We start from the raw sequence: 26,615 nt of genomic DNA on the forward strand, positions 1-26,615 counted from the left end.
CCTTCCTCCGTGGTAACTCTAGACTTCGCGCAGGCGTCGCAGCACGTCAGCGTGATACTTTTTGACGTGGCGCCGCAATCTGTCCCTATAGAGAGAGCGGGCGCACGGCTACGCGATGCCACGTGCTCTCTCTCTCGCTCTCTTCATATGAGAGAGTTCATGGGATTGATGGATGGATGGATGGATAAGGCTGTACCCTTTAGATCGGGCGGTGGCTAGGGCCACCAAGCCGTAATACCTAATGAACCAAAAACTATATTTATTTTTTTCCTTAAAAAGTGAGTTTGAGGATTCGTACTTGGCAGTGAAGAGTTTAATTTTCACTCGTGCCTTGACTTTAGCCACCAATCAGATAACCTCCTTCTAGTTAAGTCTACCCGCTTAAAGTTTGTTTTGCCCTCCCGCTTCCTAAACCCCAGTGCTTTGAAAAACTCTGCGCCATCATCCTGATCTATAGGGTGAAGCCCTTTACAGAACATTATCAAGTGTTCGGCAGTTTCTTCTTCCTCTCCACACGCACTGTATACTGTGTCTACCCCTTCGTATTTGGCCCGATATGTCTTGGTTCGCAGTACTCTCGGCCTGGCCACAAACAGTAGAGAACTACCTCGATGTGATGGTTAAGGACGTTCGTCACTATGTTTTTTGATAGCGGACGAAAAAGGATTAAGATCAACAATGAATGCGAACAAAAGAAGCGTTATATTGTACACTAGAGAACGAAGTGGCCGGTGAAAATAAAACTATATGTCCAAGACTACACGCCAAGCGTCACGCAACATGTACGAGAGTCAGACCTCTATTATGCGGAGAGCTCGCGGCTACGCTTACTCCGAGTCCAGCGCGTATAGTTCTCAGTTCGCAAGAGGAAAATGCTGCCTCACAGTTTGGGTCCCCGTCGTCCCGACATGATGCGGTCGTCGACGTGCGCGAGGGCAAAGGTGGCACGGCTGGAGCGGCTGGAACGGCTGACGGCACACGGATGCGCTACCGTGTGCAGCGCCGTTTAGTCAGACGTCGCGGCCAGCAGTCAGGGTCGCAACTCCTGAGGTTCAGGGTCAGGCCCTGGCTCACGAGGACCACGCCCGGTAGGCCTCGCCCACGAACCTGCTCCCGGCCACTGCACCCAGGCAGGAGCCGTTCAGCAGGCCCCGTCCTTGCACCTTGTACAGGCCGGCGGACTCGACCCCGAACAAACACGCCGGAGCTCGACCTGGCCGACACGTACGGGTCCCACGTCCGGCTCAGGAACGCTCCCAGGAACTCGTCCTCTCGAGCGGCGCACTGCTTCCTCTGCCTTCGTGGCCTCAACCTCGAGCTCTCTTTTTCACGTTCCTTCTTCTCCTCCTCTTCTTTTTCATTTCTTGTTATCGCCTTCGTGACACCTGCCCTCCGCTCGTCTTCTTCAGTTTCGCTTTGACGTTCCTCGGCGCTTTTAAGTCCTTTTAGCCACAAATCGTACCTAAACACAGCACTTTTGTGTCCTTTCCTTACAAATATCCCCCTGCTCAAGAAAGTTGTTTAGGGGGAAAACAACTTTTCACAAGCGCGCGAGGTGGAGTACCCAAAAGCGAAAACATAGCAAAAAAAACATTTACAGAAGTTCATTCCGCTAGGAAAAGGTTGAATTAACATGAAAAGAAATTGTGCCACCACTAAACGCTAACCAGCGGAGAAGTCAAATGCGGCTGAGGTAGTCGGCACTATGTTGTCGGAGCCCTTAATGTACTAAACCACAAAGTCATACTCAGTAAGCAATAGGCTCCCTTTCGTGGTATTTCTTGAGAAGGTTGATGTAAAAAAGACTTTTCCCTGTTCCGAGATCTATCTCGTAGTCATAGTCACTGCGTTTTTCAAGCACTGTGAAGGGTTCCTTCCATGTCAAGATCAATTTATTCTTATCTGATGGTAGCAACAGCAATACTTTGTTGCCGGGTGATAGGTGTCGAACTCTTGCTTTCCTATCGTAAAATTTCTTCTGTGTCATTTTCGCCTTCAGGAGTTCTTCGTGCGCTACCTTGCAGGTGTCTTGCAGTCGCTCCTGGAGATCTATAACATACTCGTATGTTGTTTTCGTTTCAGGATCGATGTTGGCCCCTGTCCAAAGTTCCTTAAGGATCGACATTCGCCCGCGTACAAATCTGCCGTAGAGGAGATCGAACGCCGCGAATCCATGGCTCGTCAGGGGAACTTCACGGTATGCAAAGAGCAGGGGAGCCAAGTATCTGTCCCACTGTTGCGGCCGTTCTTGACACATGCGGCGAACCATTTGTTTGAGAGTGCCATTGAATCTCTCCACAAGTCCGTTGGCCATGGGGTGATAAGGCGTTGTGGGTAGCTGACGAAATGAAAGTAGCCGACCGAGTTCCTGCATGAGACTCGAGGTGAACGACTTTCCACGGTCGCTCACTATCTCACGGGGCACTCCAACGCGGGAGAACATCTCTACTAGTGCTTCCGCTATGCGCTCTGTCTCGATGCTCGGTAGTGCAACCGCATCCGGGTAACGCGTAGCGAAGTCTACCATCGTTAAGACATACTTGTTGCCCTTGGATGACGTTGGTGACAGCGGGCCAAAAATATCGATGGCGACCCGCTGAAAAGGTGTGTCTATGATAGGCATATTTCCCGATGGAACTCGTCCGACGAGGTGTTTAGGCACGGCCCTCTGACATACGTCGCACGACTTCACGAACCGTATCACATCAGCCCGTACACCAGGCCAATAAAACTCTGTAAGGACACGGTCTGTTGCCCTTCTTTGCCCTTGGTGACCAGACAGAAGGCCTCCATGAGCCATCTTCATTACGGTGTTCCGAAGATCCTTGGGTACTACAAGTTGCTCCAAGTCTCGCCTTTCTGCCGTGCGGTGGCGCCGGAAAAGAATGTCGCGTACCAGCACAAACTCAGTGACTGCTGGCTTCTTAGTTATGATCCTTCCCAATGCGGCGAAGCAGGTTTCCAGCGTGGGATCTGCGTGCTGTAAATTCTTTAGCGCTCCCCGGCTGATATCAAGGGGTTGGATCCGAGGAACAATCAGTTCACTGGGCTTTTTCCTTTCTTTTCCTGCAACCGCCGACATGTCATCTTGTCGTCTTCTATCTGATGAGGTTGCATCTTCAGGTTCTTCAGTGCATACTGCATCACGGTGAATCTGTACTAGTTTTGGACGTCCTGCTGGCTGCTTCGGGGCTGGTTGGGCAGCTGACAGTACACCCGCAATGTTGCCGAGCACGACTTCATACAATGGATTCTCCATACAAACAGCAAGCACCTGACCTCTGAAAAACAGAGAATCTATGTACACCTCTGCTTCTGGTAAGACTTTTGCAGATCGGTCCAATAAGCGAATGGTACGGGTGTTGCCAGTCAAGTTGCAGTCAGGAACTAGCGATCGTTTCACCACTACTGTATTGCAATCGGTATCCCGCAAAACGGTAACCAGCTTCCCTTCGAGATAGCCCTTTACAGTTGGCATTTGTCTTGATCCGTTGTCGCAAGTTGCGTTGCTTTGGGTCCCATCACACATGTCATGACAGTGTTTCTCATCCTGATTGTCAGGCGCATCTTCCATTGATTTCTCATGCTGCGCTTTCTGGTATCCCAAGACGGAACATGATGCCTCTATACGTTTTGCCGAGTTTGAGGGACAACTCTCGGATCTGTGCCTCGACTTCTTACAGATCCAGCACGACGTCGACTTGGGCGCTCGAGACTTTGTCCAGCAATCGGAAGCTCGATGACCCGGCTTGTTGCACAGAAAACAAAGCGGCTTTCCTTTGCTTTCGCTGACAGTGTCAACTTTAGCTGTAGCCATCGGTTTCCCTTTTTCGTCTTTTCCTCTAGCGAGATTCACAATTCCCTGAGCTTCCAAATATTGATCAGCCGTCGTTGCCAACGTGTCCAGGTTATGACATCCTCGCTCCTTCAGGAAGACAGCCAACTTCTCGTCGCACCACCTGAGGAATTGCTCGGACACCATCTTGTCTCGCAGTGCATCATATGTTTTGGGAGTCTTCGCCAGCTCCTGCCAATGGTCGAAGTATCCACAAAGACGTTCCGCGAACTGTCGACCTGTCTCAGTATTCTCGGGCCGGGCATCCCTAAACTTCGTGCGGTATCCCTCCTCTGTATAACGGAACCGCTGGAGGAGCGTCTGCTTGAGCTTTGCGTAGTCCGTAGAGTCTTCTGCAGACATCCGTCCTACCACGGTCAAGGCTTCTCCCGTTAGACACAAGCTCAGTGACAGGGCCCACTTGTCGGTTGGCCAGCCTTGGCTCCTGGCAACCCTCTCGAATCTCTGGATGTACGAATCCAGTTCGTCCCTACTCTCATTGTAGGGCGGAATCATTTTGTGTGGGCTGCGAAAACTCTGACCACCACCCATACTATCGTCCGCAGAACTTGTGCTCGGCCGCTGCGCTTCTGCGACACGACGTCGCTCCTCAAGCAGGAGCCTTTCAGCCTCCATGCGAGCTATTTCACGCTCATGCTCCACCTGTGCTGCTAGCCGTGCCTCCTCTCGATCTTTCGCTCTCTGGTCCCTCATTTCTTTTTCCTCCGTGCTCACCCATGCCAGCAAAGCCTCACCACTCAGCCCCATCTCCTCCCCTAGCTCAACTAGCTTTCTCTTGTCGTTCATCCTCGTCCGCCACACACAAACAACGTGAGGCTCTCAGATGTGAGGCGAGAGCTTAGTCCTGTCTCGCGGACGCCAGAAATTGTGATGGTTAAGGACGTTCGTCACTATGTTTGTTGATAGCGGACGAAAAAAGATTAACATCCACAATGAATTCGAACAAAAAAGGCGTTATATTGTACACTAGAGAACGAAGTGGCCGGTGAAAATAAAACTTTATGTCCAACACTACACGCCAAGCGTCATGCAACATGTACGAGAGTCAGACCTCTATTATGCGGAGAGCTCGCGGCTACGCTTACTCCGAGTCCAGCGCGTATAGTTCTCAGTTCACAAGAGGAAAACGCTGCCTCACAGTTTGGGTCCCCGTCGTCCCGACATGATGCGGTCGTCGACGTGCGCGAGGGCAAAGGTGGCACGGCTGGAGCGGCTGGAACGGCTGACGGCACACGGATGCGCTACCGTGTGCAGCGCCGTTTAGTCAGACGTCGCGGCCAGCAGTCAGGGTCGCAACTCCTGAGGTTCAGGGTCAGGCCCCAGCTCACGAGGACCACGCCCAATAGGCCTCGCCCACGAACCTGCTCCCGGCCACTGTACCCAGGCAGGAGCCGTTCAGCAGGCCCCGTCCTTGCACCTTGTACAGGCCGGTGGACTCGACCCCGAACGAACACGCCGGAGCTCGACCTGGCCGACACGTACGGGTCCCACGTCCGGCTCAGGAACGCTCCCAGGAACTCGTCCTCTCGAGCGGCGCACTGCTTCCTGTGCCTTCGTGGCCTCAAACTCGAGCTCTCTTTTTCACGTTCCTTCTTCTCCTCCTCTTCTTTTTCATTTCTTCTTATCGCCTTCGTGCCACCTGCCCTCCGCCCGTCTTCTTCAGTTTCGGTTTGACGTTCCTCGGCGCTTTTAAGTCCTTTTAGCCACAAATCGTACCTAAACACAGCACTTTTGTGTCCTTTCCTTACACCCGAGTATTATCATAGATCCTTTCCTTGGCAATTTCCTGCTTAAAAGTTCGATAGATCTCTAGTGTGAACTTCTTAATCATGCCCATTCTCCACATGTCAGTCTGCGTTTCCTTCACTTTCTTCTTAACCGATAGTTCTTTTTGGTTTGGTTCCTGGTTCACTTCCTGGTTCACTTCCTGGTTTACTTTCTGGTTCACTTCCTCCATTTTGTATCAACATTCTTCATGTACAAGTAGCAGAAAACCTTCCTAGCCCAACGCTCTTCCCCCATTTCTCTCAATCGCTTCTCAAATTTTATCTTGCTGCTAGCCTCCCTGCCCTCAAATGAGGTCCATCCCATATCACCTTGTACTCCCTGATTTGGTGTATTCCCGTGAGCTCCCAAAGCAAGCCTACCTATTCCACGTTGCTTATTTTTTAATCTTGCTTGAACTTCTGATCTCATGCACAAGACCGCATTGCTGAACGCAGCCCAGGAACTATGACCCCTTTCCATATTCCTCTCACAACATCATACCTATTGTAATTCCACAGTGCCCTATTTTTCATCAATGCAGCATTTCTGTTACCTTTAGTGTTCACGTATATTTCGTGTTCCCTTAGGTACTCGATCCCATTGCTTATTCATACGCCCAGATATTTGTATTTATCTGTTATCTCTAGCGTGACCTCTTGTATTCTAAGCTCACTACCTTCGTTGTCATTGAAAATTATGACTGCTGATTTTTTCTTACTGAATCTAAAATCTAACCTATCTCTCTCATTACCGCAGATGTCCATCAATCTTTGCAAATCTTCCTTGTTGTTGGCCATTAGCACTATATGATCTGCGTACATTAATGCTGGTATTGCCTGATCAACAAGTTTTCCTTGTTTGACTAAAGAGAGGTTGAAGCCCAGTCCACTTCCCTCTAATTTTTCCTCTATTCCTTGTAGGTACATCATGAATAATAAGGGTGACAGGGGGCACCTCTGCCTAAGCCCCCGTTGTACCTCTGCAGGCTTGGATACCTGTTTTTCCCACTTTATAACTATCTTGTTACCTTTATACATACCCTTTAAAAGATTAGTGACTACATGTTCCACGCCTAGTGTGTCCAGTATTCCCCACAATTCCTCTTGAACCACGCTATCGTACGCTCCCTTGATATCCAAAAATGCTAGCCACAGGGGCCTGTGTTCCTTTTCTGCTATTTCGATGCACTGCGTCAGTGAGAACAGATTGTCTTCCAACCTGCTGTGTTACCAAAACCCATTCTGCAGTTCCCCCAGAACCCAGTCATCCTCTATCCACGCCTGCAGTCTTTTCTTTATAATCTGCATCGCCAGCCTGTAGACCACTGATGTCACTGTTATAGGGTGGTAGTTGTTTATGTCAGCTTTGTCCCCCTTTCCTATAAAAATCATGCTCATCCTGCTAAGTTTCCATCCATCGGGAACTTCACCATCGATTATTATTGTGCTCACTGCCTCTCTCAAAGCCTGCTTCGACTTCGGACCTAATGTCTTTCTCAGCCTAATTGGAATGCCATCTGAGCCTGTTGATGTACTACTAGGAACCCTTTTCTCAGCCCTTTCCCACTCTTGTTGTGAAAATGGAGCCAATGCACCACTTGATTCGTCCTTGTCTATTGTGGTGCATAAAGTACTTCTTTGTTGACAATTTTCTGTCACCCTCGTTCTTATATATTTTATAGCTTCGTCCCCTTCCAGCCTAGCACCTTGGGCTGTAGTTATAAAACTGACGCCGCGTCAAAGAGACGCATGGCGACACACTGTGACAAATACGTGGGGCCAGGCCTTAACACTTTGGGCGCGTACACATTGGCCTCGAAGAGAGCGAAACCACGATACTTTCTGGAAACTGGCTCGTTTCACCACCCAAACACCCGGCAAACCACGCCCCGCAGCCGGCGCGCAAGAAACCCTCCGAGACCGATTTTCCCGCCACGTGAAACCGGATCGGGTTTCCGCTTCACAGCCTTGGCTGCGCTAAATCAAACCACACTAACCAGCCGTCCGCAGATTCAACATGGCGGCACAGGCGTTGGCGGTGGCCTGCATCGGCTCAAATCGCAAAGTACCCGTGCAGCATATTGAAGCTCATGGCCTCAACTAGGCCGCGTTCATCGAGAGCCTGATTTGGATTACGATCGTCGAGAACTCTGAAAGTAGAAGGTGCAGCGGCAGCGAGTCAGCATGCCCCAACATGTCTCGCTTTTGTGTACAGCCAGTTGAAGCCGCGCCGCCGCTGCCGGTGCGTTCGCTGGTGTCACGTCTGCTGGTGTGTCTCCCGAAACAACGTTTGACAACGTGCGAGCTGCTTCTTTTCAATACTTTGTGTCGATAACTAGAATACAAACTTTAGTTCTCAGAAAGGAGGTAAAATCGTATTATTGTCAAGGTAACGACGGTAGCGGTTGCGGGATGGGGCAGAACGAACGTGAACAACAACGACGTGTGCGGTCGTGGTTTCCCGGCCGCTCTGACATTTTCGTTTTCTCTTCACTTCCCAAGTGTAACGGCGTCGCACAGGTGTGTTTCCTGTTGGAACATGCCAATCGCTGCTAATCGATAATGAGAGACAGAGTAATCCGAATGAACACGTAGATCCGCAGTCCACTTTTAGGTAACGCACACGTTGTGAATGTTTATTGTTTGATAGCGCACAGAAGAAATCTCCCTCCGGTACTACCCTTATGGGGGCTCGAGGGGGAGGTGTGAGATACGGCGTGCCGGAAACGCAGCTTTCTTTCAGGACGACGCACCAACGGTGGTCGCAGCCGACAGCAGCAATACCGCATCAGTGCTGCTAGCGAAAAAAAAAATGGCTGCATATCCACGGAGTGAATAATGGAGAGTGGGGCGAAGCATCCGTCCATCTATTCGTTCTTGCTTCCGTACGTCCATGCGTGCGTCTGTGTGGCCGCCCGTGCGTGCGTCTATTCGTGCGTCTGCACGTCCATCTGTGCATCCGCCCCTGCTCTCGTCCATGAATCCGCTCCTGCGTCCATCCACGCGTCTATCCATCCGTGCAGCCATCCGCGCGTCCGTCCATGCATCTTTCTCTGTGTCCGTTCGTCCACCTGTTCAACACTCCAAGTACCACCATTTCGCGTCTTTTCATCATATTGCCACGTTCCATTTCCCAAGTTCTTGTTATCGTCCCAAAACACCACACGATTCTCAGCGCAAACCGCGCCTGCAGTTTTTGAGAAGATTCCGGGCCGTAGTATATCATTTCGATAAGATCACGCCCACTGTGCGGACGGTACAGATTGTTCTAGAACCTACGCCACCGCCAGCGATAATGCTAGAACATTCGACGGCAAGAGTATATAATGCCGACGCGCTTCACCGCTTGTCAGTTGATCGAAGGCCGACGCTCCGTTCGCCGCTATCAGTCCAAGACTGCTATCTGTGCGAGGCTGCTGCTGTAATTGGACTTTCCGTTTACCGGGCACAGGTTTGCCCAAATAAACAGTTAGATCCCAACACGAAGTCTCCTGTCTTCGGCCACGTCACGACCCCGTGACATCTGGTGGAGGTGCTGCTTCGTTCATGTACCGGACGCCCCCGTCAAGCCGTGAACCCAGCCCACGTCGCGGAGAAGACACCGACGTCAACCAAGAGCAGCGAACAAGCCGCCGACAGCAAGGGCTACCACCGGAGTACGGGCTTCTACAGGACAAGGCGCGGAAGACCAAGGCCATGACCGCGACTGCAGCGACAATGACAACCGCAGCGTCCCAGCCCACGATGGTCATGCATCAACCCAGGGAACCACCAATTTTCCATGGGTCATCTATCGAAGACCCGGAGTCCTGGCTAGAAATATACGACCGTGTAGCCGCCCTCAACCACTGGGACCATGACGAAAAGCTGCGTCGTGTGTTCTTCTATTTGGAAGACACCGCAAGGACCTGGCTCGAAAATCGAGAGTCCACGCTCCGAACGTGGGATGTTTTCTGCGGCGCATTCCTGCAAACGTTCGCGAGCGTCGCTCGCAAAGAGAAGGCCGCTGCTCAACTAGAGACCCAGGTTCAGCTACCAAATGAGAAGGTTGGAATTTTCACAGAGGAGATGACCCGCCTATTTCGTCACGCTGACCCAGACATGCCAGAGGAGAAGAAAGTTCGTTTCCTCATGCGAGGGGTCAAACAGGAGCTCTTCGCGGGACTAATGAGGAATCCACCGAACACCGTCCAAGAATTTGTATCCGAGGCGACCACCATCGAAAAAACCCTTGACATGCACACCAGGCAGTACAATCGTCGCCTGACTCCAGAATGCGCTGCTGCTCAAACCAGTGACTCTGAAAACCTGCGCGAAACGATCCGAGCGATCGTGCGGGAAGAGCTGCGCAAACTGTTGCCTTCGGCGCACCCTCAAGTGGATTCGATTGCCGGCATTGTGCGAGAAGAAGTTCGGCAATCACTTCGAATTCCCCAAACACCGCTGCCCGAGCCAAAAACTATGAGCTACGCCGCTGCAGTGCGCCACAACGCTCCTCCCCGTCCACGCCAAAACGCCGCCCCGTCGCACTTCCGTCGCCAAACACCACCGCCGCCACCACCCCCACCGACGACCTACCGTTCACCAGCGGGCCAGCGCAGTGCGCCGAGGAAAACCGACGTTTGGCGCACCCCTGACCACCGCCCACTGTGCTACCAATGCGGCGAGGCCGGGCACACTTACCGCCGTTGCCAGTACCGACAGATGGGACTGCGTGGCTTCGCCGTCGATGCACCACGTCCGCAGCCAGGGGAACGGCCACGTGACATCGCCGACTACCTGACAGGAACTCAATGAACACCCCGAAGTCCTTTTCGTTTGCCATCGCCCAGTTGCCGCATGTCACCGCACCACCGGCAGTACTCCGGCCCAATGCCGGGCCGGTCTCCTAGCCGATATCCGGGAAACTAAGGACAGCAACCGATGGAGGTGCGGTTGCTGTGCGACAAACTATTGAAGATCCTCCTCCAACGACGACACCGTGATGGAGCTTTCCGAACACAATGCCAACCAGGCAAAGCCCTGACGTCGAAAGCTCACTTACCGAAGGTGGCCTCACGACCCAACACGGAAGCAGCGGAACAAGCCGATGCAGCCGTGACCCGACGCCACGCCCTAACTGTAATGCGAGACGGCGAACTAGCGACCTCGACGTTCTTATCGACGGCCACAGTGTGACCGCTCTCGTCGATACTGGAGCCGACTATTCTGTCATCAGTGGGTCGTTCGCCGCGAAGCTAAAAAAAGTTAGGACAGCTTGGAAAGGCCCTGAAATCCGCACAGCCGGAGGACATCTCGTAACGCCTGCAGGAATCTGCACAGCGAGGGTCACCATTAACGGCCGTATTTATCCTACAGACTTCGTAGTCCTACAGCGTTGCTCGAGAGATATCATCATTGGCATGGACTTCTTATGCCTCCATGGTGCTGTCACCAACCTAAAAACAAAGTCGATAACGTTATCCACAGAAGAACTACCGCCGCGCACGCCATCAGGACACCATGCCTTGAATGTGCTGGAAGAACAAGTCACCATTCCGCCTCGCTCAAGCGTCATTATTTCAGTCGGCGCTCTTAAATCACCTGACTTGGAAGGCGTCATTGAAGGCAGTGAGCATCTGTTGGTCACCCGAAATATTTGCGTCACAAGAGGAATTGCAGAGCTGCGGGGAGGCAAAGCAATGGTTATGCTCACAAATTTCAGCAGTGAGTACAAACATGTGAACAAAGGAACAACGGTCGCATACATCGAAGAAATTGTCGAAGCCACCACTGCTTTCGCCCTCGCCGACTCTGCGCAACCTGCTCAGAGGAACCAAGCCCCTCCCATAGCTTTCGACGTCAATCCCAGTCTTCCGAACGATAAGCAAGAACAGCTCAAGGCCCTGCTTCTGCAATACGAAGATTGCTTTTCGTTGTCATCAAAAATTCGGCAGACCCCAATCACGAAACATCGCATCATAACCGAAGAAAATGCCACACCACTCCGTCAGAGTCCGTACAGAGTTTCGACGCGAGAACGTGAGGCCATGAAGAGACAAGTGGATGAAATGCTGCGGAATGACATTATCCAGCCGTCCAAGAGTCCATGGGCATCCCCCGTGGTGTTAGTGAAAAAAAAGGATGGGACCCTATGTTTCTGCGTCGATTATCGCCGCCTGAACAAAATCACAAGAAAGGACGTGTATCCTCTCCCACGAATAGACGACGCACTTGATCGGCTCCATAACGCCAAGTACTTTTCGTCAATGGACCTCAAGACTGGCTATTGGCAAATCGAAGTCGACGAAAGAGACCGAGAGAAGACGGCGTTTATAACACCGGACAGCCTCTTCGAGTTTAAGGTGATGCCCTTCGGCCTTTGCTCAGCACCTGCAACTTTTAAACGCGTTATGGACACAGTACTGGCAGGATTGAAGTGGCAGACTTGCCTTGTGTACTTGGACGACGTAGTCGTGTTTTCCTCGAGTTTCGACGAGCATCTTCGGCGCCTTGAAGCTGTACTTCAAGCCATCAAGACTTCCGGACTCACACTGAAGCCAGAAAAGTGCAGATTTGCATATGAGGAGCTCTTGTTTCTGGGGCACGTTATCAGCAAGTCTGGAGGAAAACAGCCGCCATCGCCAACTTCCCGCCACCAACTGACGAGCAAGCCGTGCGCCGATTTCTAGGCCTGTGTGCCTATTATAGGCGGTTCGTGAAAAACTTCGCCCGCATCGCCGATCCTCTCACTAACTTTACCAAGGCCGACGTGGAGTTTAAGTGGGAAACGCCACAGGAACACGCTTTCCAGGAGCCTAAACATCGCCTCCAGACGCCTTCGTTACTTGCCCATTTCGACGAATTCGCCGAGACAGAAATACACACTGACGCAAGCAGCGTAGGTCTTGGTGCCGTTCTTGTGCAGAGGGCTGACGGACTTGAAAGGGTTATTAGTTGCGCCAGCCGATCGCTATCCAAAGCAGAAGCAAATTATTCCACAACAGAAAAGGAGTGCCTCGCAATCATCTGGGCTACGTCAAAATTTCGCCCCTACCTCTACGGCAGGCCCTTCAAAGTTGTCAGCGACCACCACGCATTGTGTTGGCTAGCCACCTTGAAGGACCCTTCAGGTCGCCTCGCACGGTGGAGCCTGAGACTTCAAGAATATAACAATACTGTCATTTACAAGTCTGGCAGAAAACACTCCGACGCCGACTGTCTCTCTCGTGCGCCTGTCGACCAACCGCTACCCGACGACCCGGATGACGACTTTTTCTTAGGAACGATAACTACCGACAACTTCGCTAAACGACAGAGGGCCGACCCGGAACTTAAAGCTCTAATCGAATACCTCGAAGGCAGGACCGCCGAAGTCCCGAAGGTATTCAAGCGCGCACTTGCGTCGTTCTTTCTACAAAGCGGTCTTCTACAAAAGAAAAACTTTTCACCGCTTCGAGCTAAGTACCTCCTTGTGGTGCCTTCAGCTCTGCGCCCAGAACTCCTGCAGGCCCTGCACGACGATCCGACGGCAGGGCACCTCGGTGTGTCTCGCACGCTCGCGAGGATACAAGAAAGGTACTACTGGCCACGTCTTACCACCGACGTCACTCGTTATGTGAGAACATGCCGGGACTGTCAGCGACGCAAGACACCGCCGACAAGGCCAGCGGGACATCTGCAGCCAATTGATCGACCTTGCCGACCTTTCCAGCAGATTGGTAAGGACCTACTGGAGCCATTCTTGACGTCGACTTTCGGAAACAAGTGGATCGTGGTAGCTACCGACCACCTCACCCGCTACGCCGAGACAAAAGCCCTGCCAAAACGCAGTGCATCCGAGGTAGCTAAGTTCTTCGTCGAAAATATCGTCCTACGTCACGGCGCCCCGGAGGTCCTTATCACCGACAGAGGAACGGCATTCACTGCCGACTTAACTCAAGCGATCTTGGCATACAGCCAAACAAACCTCCGCCGGACGACAGCATACCACCCACAGACCAACGGCCTCACCGAGCGGCTTAACAAGACGATCGCCGACATGCTGCCAATGTACGTCGATGTCGAACACAAGACATGGGACGCCATTCTTCCGTATGTGACCTTCGCATACAACACGGCGGTGCAGGAGACGACGCAGATATCTCCACACAAATTAGTCTACGGAAGGAGCCCGGCAACGAAGCTCGATGCCATGTTACCCAACGTCACCGACGAAGAAAACCTCGATGTGAGCGAGTACCTTCAACGCGCCGAAGAAGCCCGACAACTTGCGCGTCTCCGTATCAAGAATCAACAGACGACCGACTGCCACCGTTACAACCTTCGACGACGCTTCGTGGAATACCAGCCCGGTGAACGTGTTTGGGTGTGGACGCCGATACGCCGACGTGGACTAAGTGAAAAGCTTCTGCGACGGTACTTCGGACCGTACAGGGTGGTTCGACGTCTCGGCCCACTTGATTACGAGGTTGTCCCGGATGGCATCACGAACTCTCAACGACGCCGATCGCGACCTGAAGTCGTCCATGTCGCGCGCCTCAAGCCGTTTCATGCGCGTTAACAAACTGAACCAGTGTTTTTTCGTATTATTGTTGTATCGTAATTTATTCATTGTACTTTCTCTCATTAATATTGTACTTTCATCTTTAGTTAAAGCATCGGGACGATGCCTTTTTTCAGAGGGGGGCAATGCCACGTTCCATTTCCCAAGTTCTTGTTATCGTCCCAAAACACCACACGAATCTCAGCGCAAACCGCGCCTGCAGTTTTCGAGAAGGTTCCGGGCTGTAGTAGATCATTTCGATAAGATCACGCCCACTGTGCGGACGGTACAGATTGTTCTAGAACCTACGCCACCGCCAGCGATAACGCTAGAACATTCGACGGCAAGAGTATAAAATGCCGACGCGCTTCGCCGCTTGTCAGTTGTTGATAGAAGGCCGACGCTTCGTTCGCCGCTATCAGTCCGAGACTGCTATCTGTGCGAGACTGCTGCTGTAATTGGACTTTCCGTTTACCGGGCACAGGTTCGCCCAAATAAATAGTTAAATCCCAACACGAAGTCTCCTGTCTTCGGCCACGTCATGAACCCGTGACAATATATTGCCCATATAGAAGCACCGCCATCCAGCAGACATTCCAAGGACTAAACGAGAGGTGGCACTCGCACACTTTCTTACGGCTTGCACTTGGGGTCTACTTCCCTTCTTTAGTCACCTCGAGTTCATGGTATATACTACTTCACTGTATTCATGGCACTGCGGCTGAACGGTCGCTAAACCTTTCTAAAACCAAGGAGGTTATGCCCAGCGAGTATAACATAGCAACCTTTTCTTGTCAGATAGTGCTCAATGTACATGCCAATGTCTGCTAAGGGAGAATGAGAGACAGGAGAATTCGGCTTTTAGTTAACGCGAATTTTTTATTGTTCAACAACGCACAGAAGAAATCTCCCTCCGGCACCACCTTGGAGGTCAAAATATAAGACTGGTTACACACTACTGCTACTACTACGAGTGACGAATGGGTGCCGCTATAAGAATCATCTGCACAGATGGCCGAGGAACGCGCTTCTGCAAACGCGCGATGAACGCGCACCCGCGCTGCCCACGCAATCCGCACGTGCGAATGTGTCGTGTCTCGTTGATTGGTTGAACGCACTCGCGGCCTCATGTATCCGCCCCACATACGCCCGCGCAGACGACGACGCGCCACTGGCCGACGTCATGAAAATGTGCGGCACCGGCTTGTAGGGCACATCTTTCTAAACTTTGACACCTCCCACTCTATAGCCAGCATACAATCCTGGAGGTCATGGTGGTGTCTGTACATAGGGTGTGGCCAGTGAATGGCTGTGCCGCGCAAGTAGCCTGCTTTCAGAGGCGATAGTAACTTTTGGGATACTTCAACTCAGATATTTTGGCCTGTCGGCGTGTGTCTGTCTTTCTGCTTCGGTCACCCGATTCAGTAAAACGGCGAAAGTTTAACCCATTCCAAAGCGACCAGCCATCTTCGTCTGGTTTTTGTGGTCATACGTGCTGACATTATCAGATTTACAGCGCATACGCATATTTTGACGCAACATCAGTACAGAAGGTTAAGGTTAAGGATATTGTAGGTAGCCAACGGATCTAGCCTTGCATAATTTGCAGGCAATTGACCCGCCTGGTTTTCTCTTTCCTCATTGTAGCTAATGTCCTTTGTTTTCTTGACTAAGCACGAGCAGGCTTTTAAAGTAAAAATTGTGCAAAGCGCGACGTAAGCCTGCATAAGACGGTGGCCTTTGTGCTATTTCACGTGCAGCATTGTGCCGGTACTCTACCTCGCTGCACTATACCCCTAACATAACTGTCACTTATCACCAGTCACATGTGAGGTCTGTAGCAATCAAAACATTCAAGAGAAGTCGTGACACCTGTTTCCTGAAGATCGAGGAACCATACGAGGAAACACGATATCAGTTACGCTGTCACATGGCGATCCTAACTGTCAGTTCCTCAAATAAAACTTGCCGTTTCTTCTTAAGCTCATGCCATTCAATTAAATAGTGTTCTATATCACCGTTTTCCTTGCCCTTCGGGCACAAGGGCGTCGCTGAGAGTCTGAAATTGTGCAGCCATGCTGGTGTACGCACTGATCGCGTTCGAATGCGATGAAGCAAGGAGGCCTCTTCCCTTGATGGCCCTTGTGTCACACATGGCTGGTGAGGAGTCAGCCATAACAAGCGAAAATGCCTATTGACAGCTTCTCGTAAGACACGCTGATTGTTTTTGGGAGCCTTTTTCGTTGGTGTAAGCTCCAGAGCACTCCGGGCAAGTCTGTCAGTGGACTCATTACCCACTATACTCACATGTGACAGAATCCATTGAAATTCATGTTTTAGCCGCTGCAAAGCGGGCTTACTGTCCGAAAACATCATGACTTGTTGCTCCCTACAAAACTTCAGTTTCTGCAGGGCTGCCTCAATCGCTTCGCTTTCGCGTGCTGTCGATGAAACAACGCACTCTAGTCGCGTTGGCCAGGACGCCTATAGAGACGGGATTACAAACGCTGCAGCGCTTGCTCAGCGCACTATGTCAACTGATTCATCATTGAAAACTTTCAAATGATCGGCGTACTTTTCTTCAATATATTCAAGTACCAAAGAACGTACTTCTGTTGTGGGTGTGGAACACTTGCTGTGCATCCGTGGAATCGTCACCTGGCAGTCGACATCCTCATGTGACCAAGGTGGGTCTCGTCGAAGTTGTCTTTGTTTGGGGAAATTGATGATAGGATGGCGAAGGGTGTGGAGAGCCACGAAAGCGTGCGATTCCGTGCGTCACCGAAGGCGACTGAGTAGTGCTCGTCCTGGGCTCGATTCGCCAAGTCGGCAAAGCTGTGTCAGCAGTCGTTGAGAGGCGAGAAGACGTAACGGTGAAAGACGAGCTTCATGAAGCACCTTTATGTTCGCTGCAAAATTTGGCCTTCCCAAAGCTACTCTGAGGCCTTTACGATGAAGTTTTTCCAGCCGTTTGTACTGTGACTCACTCGGAGAGATCAGACGCAATAGGAAAAGCACACGAGTGGCAATTACTGCCTCGCGTAATTTTATCATTGATGTCGGGTGACCCCCCAGCTTGTTCCTGCCATCCTTCGAAGAATGTTTACACGGGGTGACAGCGCTGACATTGTCTTGTCTACTGCCACTCACCAATTCATCCTGGTGTCTAGTGTGACTCCACGGAATCTCATGTACTTAACTTGTTTAATTGATGCATCAGGAAGTAATGTTTTCAACCTTGTTTCTCGTCTTCGCGTACCTGGGAATAGTATGAATTGAGACTTTTCGGCAGATATTGTTAGTTCAATAGCTTCAAGATAGGTTTGTGCAAAGAGTAGAACTCTTTAGCCAATCACTTCCAATCGCTTTTTTTATTTTTACTTTGAATACCCTCAAGGCAATTGCATTGAAGGGGGGAGTGGGTGAATACATTACAGCAAGTCAGGAAACTGCAGTACAAACAGCAGAACAGAAGTCTCTATAACCTCCACAAAACAAGTTATACGGTTCAGAAAGGTCGCAATATTCCTGTTGCGACGAAAAAAATACGGCTGAGGCTGGCATAGGTGACAATTTTTCGGCATTCAAAAAAATACATACATTGGACAAGTGAATTTTGACAGATATCAATGCAACGTTATACAGAATCAAATGGCCTAAAATTTAATATTAGACACAGTGGTACGAAACACCTCTGGGTTGCAAATTGTAGCAATGTTAGAAGGAAGGTGATTCCAGTCACTAGAGGTATGGGAAATGAAGGAATGGAAAAAGGCCTTAGTGTTGCAAGAGCGAACGCCAACTTTATGAACATGATCTAAACGCGAGGATATGTATGAAGGTGGAGTAAGTAAAGCATGGCGAAGCATATTGTGCGAGAATACTTTATGGAATAAACACAACCATGCGATTTTGCGACGTGACGTCAGAGATGTTAGACCCGAGTTACTTTTCATTCCAGATACGCTGGCTGCTCGCTGATAGTTATAAAAAATGAAACGTGTGGCGCTGTTTTGATTCATCTCGAGTGGATGACTAAGAATTTCAGTACATGGATCCCATATTGGTGATGCATAGTCGAGTTGTGCATGTACAAGAGATTTGAAAAGGAGTAGTTTTATCGAAGAAGGGGCGGAATGAAAATTTCGTCTTATGTAGCCAAGCATGCGGTGCTTTGTTGGTGATGCTTTCAATGTGAAGATTCCAAGATAGGTCAGTAGTGATATGAATGCACAAGTATTTATAAGATATGAACGCTTCAAGAATGTTACCATCAGGGTAATACGTGTGTGCGTTAGAAGTGATGCAAGAAACTCGCATTGATTTGCACTTTGTAGTGTTGAGAGCCATCTGCCACTTATTGCACCAATGGGATATCGGAATATTGTCAGATTGGAGTGCTTCTTTGTCACTATCATTATTAATTTCCCGAAAAAAGACACAACCGTCAGCAAATAAATGTATTGAAGATGAGATACAGTTGGGCAGATCATTGATATAAATAAGAACAAGTAGCGGCCCAAGGACGATGCCCCAGGGTACACCTGAGATAACCGGGGTTAGAGATCAATTGGTGTCATTAGCTGTTACAAATTGCTGGCGATGTACTAGAAAACACTCAGTCTAATTCAATATGCCAGTATAGAGATAATATTTCTTAGCTTGAATAGGAGTAACGCGTGTGGAACTTTGTCGAATGCTTTAGCAAAATTGAAATAATTGCTATCAGCAAATGAATGGTTGTCAAGAATAGAGTGAAGTTTGTGAGTTAAAAAAATTAACTGGGTTTCACACGAAAAAGACTTCTGGATCCATGCTGTGCAGGGTCAAAAAATGAATTGGATTTGAGAAAGTTGGCAACATGAGAATAAATGATGTGTTCCAAAACTTTACATGGTATACTACTGATAGATATTGGCCTGTAATTAAAGGAGGACTGTCTGTCTTCAGATTTAAAGACTGGCACCATCTTCCCTACTTCCCAATCAGCAGGAATTTTACTTTGTTCTAAGAATTGTTCAAAAAGCTTCGCTAGGATAATAGAACAGTTTTGTTTAGTGTTTTTCAGGAATTCGGAATTAATTCCATCTACACCCAAACTGGAAGAAATTTTAAGGGAGTCAATTATTTTAACTATTCCGTTAGGGTCAATCTGCAGAGGGTACATCGGTATGTTGTCGTGGCTTTTAAAATTGGGTAGACAAGAAGTGGGATTGTTGCAGAATGCAACAGAAAACACTTTGTTTAGCACACAATGACATTCTTCATGAGGTATAGGTTCACCGTTTGTGTCAGTTAGAGTAATGCGAGAGCTGTCAGCTGGGTTAACGACGCGCCAAAATTTCCCAGGATTATTTTGCAAAAAACTAGGCTTCGCATTGGTCAGGAAGTTTTGTTTTGCAGTTTTGACAGCAGTAACATATTCATTGACTGCTGAACGGTAAAATGACCACCCTACAACTACTGCGAGATGTTTTGGCGCGGCGGTACAGACGTTTTTTTCGGTTAGATAGTCGTTTAAGGTTGGAGTTTTACCAGAGAGCTGTCGGATTACACGTAATTTCCCGAGTAGGTAAAAAGCATTCTGTCAATTCAATGATTTTGTTCTTAAATAATGCCCAGTTGAATTCCAGTGGTCGCTCATCGAATCTATCTAAGTAATCAATAAGAAATTAATGCAGCTCGCAATTAATTTCTGATAACTTGGCATTGTAATAACTTCGAATGGTTTTTCGTTTTTTAGAACATTTTTGCACTGGTATTGTTGCGGTGAAATTCAAAAGAACATGATCACTTAGTTTGGGCACATATTTTATTTCCGAACAGAGATCTGGGGAGTTTGTAAGAGCTAATCTAATATGGGCACGGGAGCAGTGCATCAAGCATGATGCCTGATCTGCGTGTTTTTCCAATGCAGGCTGCGCTTGCGCTGTTGGTGGTCTGGCTACCGGCTGTCTCTTCTGACTCGGCGTGTTCGCATGTGCTCTGGCAGGTGCATTCTTCTGGCGTAAAAAACCACAAGCAGTGGCATATTCTTCAATGCAACCTCATCGGCGAAGCTCGACCATCATCTACCAACAGCATCGACAATGACATCGCTCTCCGGAAACCACAAAAGCAGCTTGCGGACCAACCTGTTCCTCAGTGGGCACAAAAGCAGCGCATCAAGCATGATGCCTGATCTGCGTGTTTTTCCAATGAAGGTGTGTAGAAAATATTCTCTTTATGCTAAAAAATCAAATAATACCTGCTTTTTGCTGTTCCCGTGCCCACGGGTTTTGTTTGATAGCATTTGTGACTGCTTTTCCACTGCCTTCCTATTATTGTGTTGCGGGGATATTGAAGGTAATCCTGGGCCAACAACGCGTTCTGAAGCGCTATTGCAATTTGAAGCGCTACCCGAGAACCCCGCTGAAAAAATGAGTGTGCTTTTTCAGCTCCTTAAAGACGTTCATGCGCGTTCTGTTCAAAGTTCGAAGAATCACGCTAATCTAGCTGCTGACGTAAAAACCATAAAAAACGGTCAAAAGGACGTCGAGACGAAAGTAACCGGAATACTAAAAAGACTAGATGAACTAGAAAACAAATCCAAGATTGTCGAAAACTTCAAAAGTGAGCTATCAAGCATGCGTAGTATGGTATCAGAAACTACTGCTCAAAACAGCTTGTTACAGGCTCGCCTGGACGAGCGTGAAGATAGGTCTCGACGTGACAATTTAATTTTTCATGGGTTTCCAGATGTCAAAGAATCTTGGGAAGAAACCGAAGCAAAGGTGGTCACTGAAATGACGTCCGTCATAGGGTCATTTTCGCCAAACTCGATTCATCGCGCACACCGACTAGGCTCATTTTCGCAAAACCGATGCCATCCCATCATTGTAAAGTTTAGTGACATCATGAACTAAAAATAAAATATTGTCTGCACGCTCTCAATTTAAAATAAAAGACATAGGCATTAGCGAAGACTTCTCGCCCGCTACGCGCATCATCCGAAAAAAGCTCACTGATTTCGCAAAAAATCTGCCAGAATCCCCCCAATTCAACTTACGTTACAACAAGCTATATGTTAATAAAAAAATGCTACATGTTTGATACTAACGCTGGACAGGTTATTGAAGTTGAACGGCCTGGTCGAGGTTTCGAAAGTAACATCCAGGCACGTGTCCCTTCCTGGGAACGCGCAAGGGGAAGTGGCCCTAAATCTAACCCAAGGATCTCTGTTCTGTTCACGAACATAAGGAGCCTTCTTAACAAATATGATTCTTTATCTTCCGCAATAGACACCTGCGATGCACAAATAATTGTGCTAACCGAAACGTGGCTCCGTGCGCATGTGCAGGACTCAGAAATTTTTAATTAAGTGAGTCATTTTGCAATTTATCGTTGTGATCGAACTGCGCATCGGGGTGGCGGTGTTCTGTTAGCGATATCCAAAAACTTATCTTCTTCTTGCATACACATTACCACCACTCTTGAAACTATCTGGGCTTTGCTCACTATCGGCCATCAAAAAATCGTCCTAGGCGCATGCTATCATTCCCCTTCGTCGTCCTCAACATTTGTTAACGAACTCCACGACGTTATGAACCACATCGTAACACGTTTCCCCAGTTATCCCTTATTTTTACTCGGTGACTTTAACTTTCCGAACATAAATTGGGCTACACAACCAGCTTTCATTTCTCCTTTTTCGACACAAGCTTCTGAGTTTTTTAACTTTTGCTCTATCTTTTCTTTAACGCAATTAGTAGATCATTCAACTAGAATATCATCTCACGCAGCTAACACTCTTGACTTAATCCTAACTACGCGGCCCGATTTTACTTCCGACATAACGTACTTGCCCGGAATCAGCGATCATTCTCTCCTCAGTTTTTCTTTTAATGCATCATTCCCAAAAGTTTCAAACAACAAAAAAGTAATTCGTGACTACAAAAAGGCGAACTTTCAGGCTATTAATGACGAGTTATCCATCTTTCTTGATACTTTTTTGGCAAACTTCGATGATCATTCTGTTCAAGCTAACTGGGACATATTTGCGTGTAAAGTTTACAATCTAACAGAAAAATTCATACCGAAACGCACTATCACGTGTAATCATCGCGCCCCGTGGTACAACGCCCACTTGAAAAGGCTGTCTAACTATAAGAAGCGCCTTTATCGTTCTGCCAGGAAATCGCCAACTGATTCCCGATGGGAAGCTTACAGATTAGCATCGAACGCTTACATATCTGCATTAAAAGCTGCTAAATATTCATTTTTATCCCAAACCCTGCCATCCATGCTTAATAATAACGTTAGAAAGTTTTGGAAAGTCATAAATCTGCCACATGATACCAGTATTTACTTAGAAGACGCATCGGGCAATTCCATTTCTTTGAGTGATTGTGCGGCTGTGCTGAATGATAAATTCACGAAAAATTTTTCTGTTCCTTCCACAATCAATGCTCCTAGCGTGCAGACATATAATTTTCCTGTAATGTCCTCCATCTGTATCGAAGCACCAGGTGTGGCTAAGTTGATTGCTGGACTTAAATAGCATTCTTCTCCAGGTTACGATTTAATATACTCGAAGTTTTTGAAGAATACAAGTTCATTTAGCTCTATTATTTTAACAAAAATATTCCAGCAGTCACTTGACACATCTACGCTACCCATACAATGGAAAATAGGTAAGGTGGTTACACTCTTTAAATCTGGCCAAAAAACATCCCCCGCAAATTACCGCCCTAAATCTTTAACTAGTACCTGCTGTAAATTACTGGAACATATCATATTCTCACATCTAGTCAATTTCCTTGAATCAAATTCGTTTTTTACATCTGCACAGCACGGTTTTCGCAAATCGCTCTCATGCGAAACACAGTTAATATCTTTTACTCACAAGCTACAGCGCATTTTAGACCAATCATCAAAAGCTGACTGTGTTTATTTAGACTTTTCCAAAGCCTTTGACAAGGTATGCCACAAGCTGCTACTACACAAACTAAGCAAACTCCAACTTGATGACACCATAATGAAGTGGATTGTATGTTTCCTTAAAAATCGCTCGCAATTTGTTTCAGCTAATAATCATAACTCTTCACTCAGCCAGGTTTCCTCTGGTGTCCCCCAGGGATCTGTTCTTGGACCTCTTTTGTTTCTTATTTACATTAACGATCTGCCTTCTCTTATATCCTCTAATGCTCATTTGTTTGCCGACGACTGCGTAATTTTTCGGGAAATAACGGCTGACAACGACTCCTACTCTCTCCAATCAGATCTAGTTAGTGCAAGCAACTGGTGCAAAGAATGGTTAATGGAACTTAATGTTACTAAATGTAAAGTAATGCGTGTATCGAGAACTACTAGTTGTATGCCTATATATTACCTGAACAATACACCACTTGAAATCGTTTCCTCTTACAAGTACTTAGATGTTCATATTACCAACAATTTAACTTGGACGAAACACATCGAATACATTATTAACAAGGCAAACCGCATGCTAGGTTATTTACGTCAAAACTTTTTTTCAGCCCCGTCTTCTTTAAAGCTTCTTCTATACAAAACACTAATCAGATCAAAACTAGAGTACGCAACACCAGTATGGGATCCTTGCCACGACAACTTACTCAACTTGTTCAGAATAATTCAGCCCGTTTCATTCTATCAAATTACAATAGAACGGCAAGTGTAACGGCAATGAAAAGTAGTATTGACCTCCCATCTTTAGCATCACGACGTCGCATTTTTTGCCTAACTTTATTTCATAAGGTTTATTACCATGCTTCTCTCCATGCTGAACTGCTTTCACAACCTCAGTACATATCATGTCGAATTGACCATAATCATAAAGTTGGAGTTGTTTCATCTAACAATAAATATTTTGCTGAGTCTTTCATTCCAAAAACATCCCGAGAGTGGAACCACCTTCCCGCCGATGTTGTTTCCATACGCGTTAATCACCTGTTTCATCAATTAGGTATTAGCTATTATTGTATAATCAGGATAACCTATGTTTTTCCTATTTAAACACATGCTCTGTTTTTTCTATGTTTTGTACATCTTGTTACTCCCACTCCCCTCTTCAATGCCCATGGCCCTGAGGGTAAAATAAATAAATAAATTAATTAATAGTTGCGGTAGTTTGCGTAACTCTTGTAGGTTCTGATACTACTTGTGTGAGGTTAAAGGCTAAGAAAAAGTCTATAATTTGTTGGGTACTAGATGAAAACGGTCTTGGAAAAGGTACTGCGGCCGACCAGTCAATGTCTGGGTAATTGAAATCACCCAATAAGGAAATAGGACATGTCGGGTATCCGGATACAACTGCGTTCATCGCGTCGTGAAGGTCAGCAACGAACGTAGCCGACGAATTAGGTGGATGATAGCAAGCACCCAAAATTATCCTACGATGTGACAGCTTTGCAGATATCCACACGATTTCTAAGCCAGGCGGTATGTTGAGCGCAAACGATTCGAGTTGTTTTTTCACAGCCACGAGGACACCGCCTCCCTGCCTTGCCTCCCTATCAGGGCGGTAAAAATGGAACTGGTAATAAGAATCCAAGATTTCACAGTCGCGTATATTCCTATGGAGCCATGTTTCAGTTAAGACTATAATATCTGCAGATGAAGAAGTAATAGCCGCCGACAGTTCTGCGCACTTGCTGATTAGGCTTTTAATATTTGTGAACAAAATAGAATCGTGCGGTGAATGAGCACCAGTACCACTACCCCTCGCTTTCTGTTATCTTGCTGATACAATAATATGTACAGAAGGACTGGCAGTGACTTCCTGAACATCGCTTTTGTTTGAACCAAGCATGGCTGCCCCAAGCACCGCATCGGTCACGGGGTCGTCTATAGGACTAGTATGTATCGCTTAAAAGCAGTCTGTTATATTTTTATTTGAAGGACAGAGAGTTAGGTGGAGAGTTAGGCTGAGATTTAGCAAAGTGGACTAGTTTTCCGTGAACTAGGTGCGTTGCAGGCGGAAAGTCCTCAGCAATGCTTACTTTGGCACTTTAAAATTATTTTTTCAAGAAGAATGTTTTCTTTAATTTTAAGGCTGGACACTTTCACTATTATCGGACGGCATCTGAAAGGTAAAGACTTTCTAAGGTGGTGCCAGGAGCGGAAGCAGGACCTGTGGTACAAGAAGAGGTGGCTTTTGAGCCAATGTGGCCCTTTTGCTGCTCCCGTACCCACTCCAGACAGCCAGAAAGGCTGCTCCCGTGCTAATATCCAGACTGCCAGATGCATATGTCGTCACCATAAATTGATATTTGTACTGCCATGCTCACAGTCTTGAGGGCAATAGGTAAACTAGCCTTGGCCACATTGAACAACATTGCAGACAGGACACTGCCCTGTGGCACTCCTCTGGTGATTTTCATTGAGCTACTGAGCACTGTCCCTAACTTCACCTGCATCGACCGATCAAAAGAAGCGCCTGAACAAAGCGTAAAAATGCCCCGTTATTCTCACAGATGCAAGACCAAAAAATTGTCGCACCTTGGAACACGTAGTTGTATGCTTTTAAAACGTCCAGGAATATTGCCAAAGTTGAAAAGCCGTATGCTCATTGGTGTTCTATGTGACTCACCAAGCCCAAGATGTCCCGTGCACTCAACCGTTGCCGAAACCCAGTCATATATGATTGAAGGGCCTTGTGATTCTCCATCCATCATGTCAGCCGAATACAGGCCAGCTTCTCTATCAGACTCGCTACGCACGAAGTTAGTGATACTGGTATGTATGATGCCAGTTCTGTTCTGTCCTTACCTGGCTTCAGCACTGGCACGACCCAGGCCATTTTTCAGGCTTGAGGAATGTTTCCCGACTCCCAAATATAGTTGAAATCCATGAGAAGCCTGCCCTTAAATTCTGCAGACAGATTTGAGATCATTTGGTTTCTAATTACGTCAGGTCCAGAAGCACAGCGTCGACGAAGACAACTTATGGCTGACGTAAGTTCCCGCAGCGTGAAAGGTGAGTCGACGGCAGATGTAGAATGAGGCAGAAGTGGGAAAGGTAGTTCACTTTTTCTTCCAATTACACACACGTCAGCAAACTCTTCGGCTAGAGGCAGCACTGATGTATCCTTAAATAACTCGAGGGCAATAAACGGTCTCAAAGGCTCGGGAGTGCTTCCGACATTATTTATTTCTCGCCATATTCTTGACAGTTGAGTAAATACACTTAAACTCTCACAAAGCGTTGCCCATTGCTTCCTCCGAAGTTTGTTGCTGTATCGCCACATTGATGCATTAAGTCTCTTGAACCGAGTTTTGCTAGCAGGTTCACCACCTCTTCGCATAAGACTTTTCTCTGCCCTTCTTCTGGCCGCACACAAATTACGAAGTTTTAAGTCTGGGGCTGGAAAATGTGCAGGTAGCTAAGGTATAGTAGTTGCAGCTGCTTTGCTTGCCAGCATATCCTGAAACATATCCCCTGATAGGTGATCTAGATGCTCTAGGTAGCG

The sequence above is a fragment of the Rhipicephalus microplus genome, unplaced genomic scaffold, assembly GCF_043290135.1.
Source record: "Rhipicephalus microplus isolate Deutch F79 unplaced genomic scaffold, USDA_Rmic scaffold_24, whole genome shotgun sequence".
Taxonomy (NCBI): Eukaryota; Metazoa; Arthropoda; class Arachnida; order Ixodida; family Ixodidae; genus Rhipicephalus; species Rhipicephalus microplus.